The following is an 8677-nucleotide window of genomic DNA, read 5'->3' as shown; positions in this document are numbered from 1 at the left end:
TTGGAAGTCTCTTCCGTCTCCTCACTGGGCCGTTTCCTCTTTCCAAAGACGCTCGCTTTCACTCATGTTGCTCGCTAGCTCGCTAGCCCGCTAGCTCGTGGGTTCAATCTCGCGGTAACGTATCAGGTGACCGAGACGAGCGTTAGATGGACGTAACGGAGAGAATCCGCTCATTTTTCAAAATAAAACTGTTCAGACTCGGATAATGAACGAAAAGGGATTCATTTAACGGAAGTTAATTATTCTTTCTGTCCGGCCCGATACCAAATGACCCACGGACCGGCACCGGTTGGTGGCCCGGGGCTTGGGGACCGCCGTTCTAGACGACGGAATGAGGATAACCGGATCAGAATTAGTCAGGATGGCTGATTGGGGGGAAAAGAACAATTATGGGCAAAGACGGGACGGTGAAAACTCTCACAGCAATGCTGCTGTCGTGCACCTGCACTGCAAACTCAAGACGTCCAGCCGTCAAACCAGGCATGAGCAAACTGCAAACTATGGCCCGGGGGCCATATGTGACCCGCTAAGCTTTTTAATCCGGCCCGTCCAACTTGAAGAAATGATATTAAAAGCCAGTAAAGTCATAAGATAGCTGCAGTGGTAAAAACATACAATCGTACCTGCATCTGCCCTGAAGTCCATGCCACGCAGAGCCTCTTTATACATCGCTGCTGTGTTGAAGCGGACTGCTCACAGCAGGGGGTGCTTGGCCTTTACAAGCCCCCCCCACACACACACACACACGCAAACACGTCTGGCCACATAAACAAACAAGAAACGTAGAAATACCTTCATGTCTCATAGAGGTATAGATCAGTGTTTCTCAACTGGTGGGTCGCAACCCCAAAAATGTTTTTTTATTTATTTTTTTTTTATTACGCTCTGTTGGTGCCGCCCAGAGCGACAGCCCGCCCCCTTAGTCCTCGTTTGTTTATTTATTTATTTTTTTTTCATTTTATGAAGCAAAGTTGTTGTTTTTTTGAAAATGGTTCAAAATAGTCGGCAAAGCAGCGAAATGATTCAGACACCTTGCTGACAAGAGATGTTGCTGTTGGATTTACTGGCAAAGTTGAATTTAAAAACAAAGATACTCAGCATTTTCTTTTCTCTTTTGTTGTTATTTTTCTTGGATATTCAAGGTCATGGTCTCCATCTGGATGCTCTCTGAGTCTTGATCGTGTCTTGGTCTCGGTCTGGACTACAACACCGGGCCCATCATTTGGAAGTGTTGGTGTTTGGAGGTTTTCCCTACAAACACCAACACTACTCCATCACAATCAAGTCCAACCCACTGACTGCGTCAAACCAAATGATAAAGAGTGCGGTGCGGTGGTGTAATTTGCTATAGTGCTATTAAAATGATGAGATTTTTTTGGGAGTTAGGTTGTGATTTGATGTGAGATGCAAAGCCGCGGGAGGTTAACGTAGCTGGTCGAGTAATCAAGCGAAAGGCAGCAGGAAAGAAACCCCCCCCCCCCCCCCCCCCCCATATGTGTCATGTGTTTAATGCAGCACAAAGTGAGCAGTGAGCGAACGGATTGAAGAGTTTCATCAGCTCAGTCGCTGCTCGAGCTCTCACTTTGCTCCCTGCTGGGACAGATGATACCGTCGCAGGTCTGCTGCCTCTCAGACGCTTTGTAGCCACTGGCAGGAGTTGAACGACAAGAAGGTTTTGACTCCGACGTGTACAGGAACCACCCGAAAAATGAGAACATCCAGTAAAAGTTGTTTTATTTTGGCAATTTAACATAAAAGATGGAAAGCGACACATTTTATTGAGCCATTCAACGCAGATTGACATCTCAAGCAGTTCCTTGTTGGAACTTTGCTGATTAAGATTTTCAGCTCATTAAAACCACAAACCCACAAACTCAGAAAATTATTATAAAATTTGAGTTTTTTTTTGTTTTTTTTAATCTGCAAGACCTGATCAGCAAAACCCAAAGAAATAAAAACTTGAAATATATTGATTTGCATATTATTCCTTTATATAATATGTCACATTCACCTTTGAAGTTGAATTGCAGAAATACTGCAACCTCTTCAGGATATTCTAGTTTTCTGGGTAGTACCTGTACTTCAGCGTTGCTGCACCTGTTTTTTGGCCCAGCGCTGTAAATGTTCCATCCCATTCACCTCCATTAATGTTTGCATAAGGAGTAGCGAGTAAAGGCCAGACTGTCAGTCTCATTCTATTGATTGCTGCTATAACCTTCTGACCCCGTCTGCCCTCTTACACACACACACACACACACACACACACACACACGCACGCACATGGAAACACATTTACACCGCCTCCCCTGCAGCTGAAACATTTAACCAGGGTTAATGCTCGGCACAGGACAAAAGAGTGGAAAATATGTTAGTGCCAATGAACGACAGCCACACTTTTTCCAGTCCCCCTCGAATGGCTTTAACAGGCTGTCTGGTGTGGGCTCAGTGGTGCTGTGCACAGAAGGAACACAAATAGTTTCAAGAAGATCACAAGATATGTTTTGGTCTGCAGAAACAAAGTCTTGGAGCAAATCTGTTCTAAAAAAAAAAATAATGCAAAGAAATCTGTTTTCATCTCAAAGGTTTACAACATTTTCTCAAAGACAATACTCGATTTATATATATATATATATGTATATATATATATATATATATATATATATATGTATATATATATATATATATATATATATATATATTGATTCTCCATCAATAAAAATGAGAATATCAAGTAAAAGTTGTTTTATTTTGGCAATTTAACATAAAAGATGAAAACCAACACATTTTATTGAGCCATTCCACGCAAACTGACATCTCAAGCAGTGCCTTGTTGTAACTTTGCTGATGAAGATTTTCAGCTTATTAAAACCACAAACCCACAAACTCAGAAAATTATTATAAAATTTGAGTTTTTTTGTTTTTTTTAATCTGCAAGACCTGATCAGCAAAACCCAAAGAAATAAAAACTTGAAATATATTGATTTGCATAATATATATATATATTTGCACACCCACCCATAATATCTTAAAGTTGTACTAACTTGAACGTCAGGATATTTTAAATTTGAGGTTTTCCTTTTTCCTGGTGAATTGTGGGTAAAAACACCAAAGGATTTTTTTTTTTTTTTCAAATGATGGTAGAAATGTTTACCGTGCATACAGTACATTCATTTAAATTTTATCTCTAAAAAATATTGGTTTCATAAAAAATAAAAACAACATATCGTAGATGTTACAAAAAACGTTCATGCTCTTCTCAGAGCGTCAACATTTGCCCGCGCCTCGGAAGGGGCGGACGCAGCTGTAATGTGCTCAGCGAGACTCTGTTGGCCAAAGCGCTTTCTGTCAGCTGCACATTTTCAGTGAAAAGCGACGAATGGGACAAAGACACTCGGGCTGCTGCTGACTCTGTGATTTGATGACGCCGAGACGCATTGAGACCTGAGACTGCATCCTTATGTAACATGGTGCATTCGCAGCACATTACTCATGTGACCTGAATACACTTTGTTTCCTGCGTCGATTGGTTTATATTTCGAAATTAATTTTCCCCGCTTGTCATGTTTGATCTTACTGCCAAAGCATCTCGATGAGCGGCCTTGGTTTATTTTTATTCAGATCTAATCAATCAGCCTGCAAGATGTCAGTTTTTTGTTTATGTGTGTGTGTGTTTTTTTTTCTGTAGGTTTAATTCAGTTCATTTCAAACCTTCATTGAGTTCATAAAATCATTTTGGAAAAACACTAAATTTGCAAACGGAGAGAAGACGAGATTAGATTAGAGATGAGCAAATGAACGTTTCAAAGTAAAAGCATTAGAAAAACTATGCAAATGATAACAATGTAGAAGGTAAATGGCTTTAGCGGTGTTTCTATTTGTGGGAATAATTTATGAGACTAAAATGTGCTTGTGAGATTTTATTTCCATGTGTTTCAGAGGCTGTGTGTTAGCGAGTGACCAGTGCTCGTGTTGTTTGTGAGTGGGCCTGCACTGGTGTGTGACTGGGGGGGGGTCACATCAATGCCGTTTACACGCAACTTGGGTGAGAATTCACCGTCATTTCTGTTTTCTACTGAGAAAACTAACGACCTTGACCTCACAGGGTTGAACTTACACAGCCACCTCCATGTTGTCCTCATGGTTTGCTTTCTTTTTAATGCTGATTTTAAGCTCAAGTTGAAGTTTAAGGTAGCTCATTGTCAATCCTACAGAAGGTTGGAATTTCATTGCTCCATGGCCTTAGATAGCATAAAGAGTGCAAGAGAATTAAAAAAGTGTAAAACTATGTGACATATTTCCTCATTTTTTTTATCCAGAGTCCAGAATGTTTTTGGGGGGTTCTTTTTGACAGCTGAATTGATTGAAGTCAATTTGTCTTGATGGCCCCCAGAATCAAAAGAACGTCAGAACCCCCCCCTCCCCTGGTGTTCACCACCCAGGCCGTCCGTCCACCGGCAACGCCTGAGTGGAGTAGTGACGAAGCTCCGGTGCGATTTGACGTCGTCGTCCAGCAGGGGCAGCAGAGGGACGAGCAGCGAGGAGGAGAGCAGACGGGTGAGGGGTGAGCAGTGCATCTCCTGCAGCAGCGCAGCACACCACGACCGGCTGTTTGTGGGTCTACGATGAGACAGCTGCACAGGCTGGTGGGGGGTGGGGGGGGGCGATGACGGGGAAGTGTGTGCAGCAGCAGCAGCAGCAGCAGCAGCAGCAGCAGCAGCAGCAGCCATTGGCACACTGGGCCGATTCCAGTGCCAGTGACATCACATCTTTGCATCTGACCTACTTAAAAGTGGCTGTGACGTCGCGACTGGCTCTTCCACTCCGCTGCCCCCCCCCCCAGCCCTCATCCTCCACCCCCCCCTGTCCCAGCCCCCTGTCCCACCCCCCACTCCCATCCTCACTCTCCCCCTTATACAACTCCTCCCCCTTCTTTAGCCTCATTTCCCTCATTCTCATCCCTGCTGACTCTTGTTGTCTTTCTGTATTCTTTGCATCAGTCAGACACACACAGAGAGAGAGAGAGAGAGAGAGAGAGAGAGAGAGAGAGAGAGAGAGAGAGAGAGAGAGAGGAATGGAAAATGAAAGTGTAATGAGCAAACCGAGGGCTGGAGGAAGATCCAGGACTGTGTGCCACTGCCAATAACCCAATTTCTACAGATTAAAGCAACATTGATGAATATTGATGTGCTGGAAAGCAACATGGGCCCTGACGACTTGACAAAAGCAGGCAGCCAAGCTCCCGGCGTGCGTGAGGGCAGAAACGCCACGTGAAGGAAGCAGAAGGGAGCGGGAATGGCTGATGACTTTGTGTAAAATTTAAAGTGAGAATAAAATCACAAAACCAAATGCAAAATAGTGCGGAAACAACGACGACAAAAATGTCACTTTCTTCCTCTCTTGGTGCGTAACTGTAGACTGAACAGCTTGATAAAGCACCAGCTAACTGGCTGCCTGGTTACCTCAGCAACACCTCTTCAGGAGTACAACTATGGTTGTAATGCAGAAGATAAATAAGCAAAACAAGGTGTCAGTGGAGATGAGAGAAAGAAGAAGAAGAAGAAGAAGAAGAAGAAGAAGAAGAAGAAGAAGAAGAAGAAGAAGAAGAAGAAGAAGAAGATAATGATAATAAAAATGGATTTGATGAGAGCGTCGAAACCTTTGAGAGGTTTTTCCAAGTTTATGTGTTTCAATCACCAGCCTTTTGTTGCAAAATGTAGGTTTTGCACAATTGTAGGGGTGATGGAAACGCAGCAGCTGCTGCTGCTGGTGGTGCTGGTGATGCTGGTGGTGCTGGTGGTGCTGGTGATGCTGGTGGAGCTCCATGTGGAGCCACAGCTGCTCTGGGCCAGACTGACGGAAGCATGGTAGCCAATCTTCACCTCCGACCACCACCTAACATTCACTCACATTCGTGCGAGGCAAAGTGGGTTAAGTGTCTTGCTTAACTTCACACCAGTCAATGGAAACACCAGCAAATTGCAATTGTACTCTGTCGAAATTTTACAAACATCGCTTTTATTTTGGGAAAAACTGTCATGGAAACGCAGCTGATGGTAGTCGGTCTGGAAAATAGAATCAATGCACTGGGAGGGAACAGTCAAAAGGACCACACACACACACACACACACACACACACACACACACACACACACACACTCACACACACACACACATGCATCATGATGGAAACCAGGTGCACCAGCAGATTTGTGTGTGTCAGTGAACACAGGCAGATTATCAGCGAGAACCCAGAGACGCTCAGGGCTGATTACAGCAGCAGGGGCCGATCTAATCTGGGGCTGCGCTAAGAATCCCCTGCCCTGAGAGAGAGAGAGAGGGAGTGAGAGACAGAGAGAGGGAGAGAGAGAGAGAGAGAGAGAGGGAGTGAGAGACAGAGAGAGTGAGAGAGTGAGGGAGAGAGATGGAGAGAGAGAGAGAGAGAGAGAGAGAGAGAGTGAGAGACAGAGAGAGGGAGAGAGAGGGAGAGAGAGAGTGAGAGAGAGAGAGAGAGTGAGGGAGAGAGAGAGGGAGAGAGAGTGGGAGGGAGTGAGAGACAGAGAGAGTGAGAGAGTGAGGGAGAGAGATGGAGAGAGAGGGAGAGAGAGGGAGAGAGAGAGGGAGGGAGTGAGAGACAGAGAGAGTGAGAGAGTGAGGGAGAGTGATGAGAGAGAGAGAGAGAGTGAGTGAGAGAGAGAGTGAGACAGAGAGTGAGAGAGAGAGAGAGAGAGGGAGAGAGAGAGAGGGAGAGAGAGAGGGAGGGAGTGAGAGACAGAGAGAGTGAGAGAGTGAGGGAGAGAGATGGAGAGAGAGAGAGAGAGAGAGTGAGGGAGAGAGAGAGTGAGACAGAGAGTGAGAGAGAGAGAGAGGGAGAGAGAGAGAGAGGGAGAGAGAGAGTGAGAGAGAGAGAGTGAGTGAGGGAGAGAGAGAGTGAAACAGAGAGGGAGAGAGAGAGAGGGAGAGAGAGAGGGAGAGGGAGAGAGAGAGGGAGAGATAGGGAGGGAGAGAGAGAGGGAGAGGTGTTTGGTGGTCTCAGTAGTGAAGCGAGGAGAGAGATGGTGAAGATAAGACAGAAAGCTTTGAGATTCTACCAAAGTGAGGGAACAAAGAGAAACAGTGGTGGCAGGACATGAAGGGGAAAACAGAAAACAAGTTGTGTGAAAAACACAGACAGAGAAAGAAAGCTGGTCCAACTTCTTCAACATGGCCAAAAAGAAAAAAGAAAAGACGCAACAATTCTTCCTCTCGCGCTCCTCTTCTCCTCCTCTTCCTCCTTTGTATGCAGGGCAAGTCCTGTTCCACTCTCATTTATATTCAGCCCAGGCATGGGGCGAGTCGCAGGCCAATCACCACACACACACACACACACACACACACACACACACACACACACACACACTTCATGGTGAAAGTGTAGTTACAATAGGCCAAAACAACAATATCGACACTGCAAGTTTAGCCCAGGCATGGGCAAACTGCGGCCCGGGGGCCATATGTGGCCCGTTAAGCTTTCTAATCATTAATAGTCAGTCAGTCATAAAGTAGCTGCATTTCCTCCATGATTCCAGTGTTTTCAGAGTCATGTCAGTGAAGAGCTCAACCCCCCCCCCCCCGGTGGCTTCACAGACACTGATTTGGTTGCAACTTTGCTTTGCATCATTTTCAACTGACATTGAAGCAACATGTTTTCTACACAACCCATGATATATTTTTTCCTGTGATGGCCCCCTGTGTCACAATTTACAGCTTATTGTGGCCACACCAGTCAAAAAGTTACCCCCCCCCACCCCCCCCCTCCACCCCTGGTTTGGGGGCAGAGGAAAACAAAGGGAAGGACTGTTGGTTGTTCTCAGACACCTTGGTGGTGAAAGGCTGGACAGCTCTCCAGCCTCTGCTTCAGAAACATTCCTCAGATATTTCTGGTCCACACTGACCTGGACCAGTTGTGAGTTCTGGGATTGATTGGTGACCTCTGCGCTCTGGCATCAACGAGCTTCAAGTCTCTGCACAACTCTGGAACTCTGTCCCATCAGACATCCGTGACAGAGACTCTCCTCCTACATTTTAATCCAGACTCAAAACCCATATATTTAGATTATGCTACTTATTTTATTTTAGTTTTAGTTTTTATTATTTTCCTTCTCTTTTCTATGTGTAGCCTTCAGCTTATTGCATTTGTGTACTCCTCTAAAGTGTCCTTGGGTACTCAGAAAGGCGCTTATAAATAAAATGTACCATTATTATCATTATTGTTCTGGTTCATATACAGTATTGGTGTGTTGTTCTGTGGATTCATCTCTCCTCTCTCACAGGGCCCGAGTTTTATTTCTGGATCTCATCTATTTCGCCCTGTTTTTGTCTCTTTCATCAGTGTTGTCTGCACAAAGAGGCCCAGCGGTGACACTGATAAATCTTCCAGGAGGCTTTCAGCTCTGCCCCTCCATCTCTCACCCCTCCCCTCATCTCTTCCTCTCCTCTCTCGGCCTCTCTGTGCCCCTGTAATACTCTTCCTTTTATCTCCTGTCTGCCTTTGTCCCCCCCCCACCCCCCCGCCCTACATCCTCTTCCTCAAGGCCATGAACTTTTATTCCTTCTGCAGCTCATCCACCTGTTAGGCTTCATATATCATTGTTCTGATCTGATTGTGGTTCAGATCATCTGTTCATTTAGATTTTTAGAT

Source organism: Nelusetta ayraudi, unplaced genomic scaffold (assembly GCF_046127955.1).
Source record: "Nelusetta ayraudi isolate G7.1 ecotype Tasmania unplaced genomic scaffold, CSIRO-AGI_Nayr_v1 ptg000022l, whole genome shotgun sequence".
NCBI lineage: Eukaryota > Metazoa > Chordata > Actinopteri > Tetraodontiformes > Monacanthidae > Nelusetta > Nelusetta ayraudi.
The sequence above is the reverse complement of the archived record's forward strand: the minus strand, read 5'-3'. Positions refer to the sequence as shown.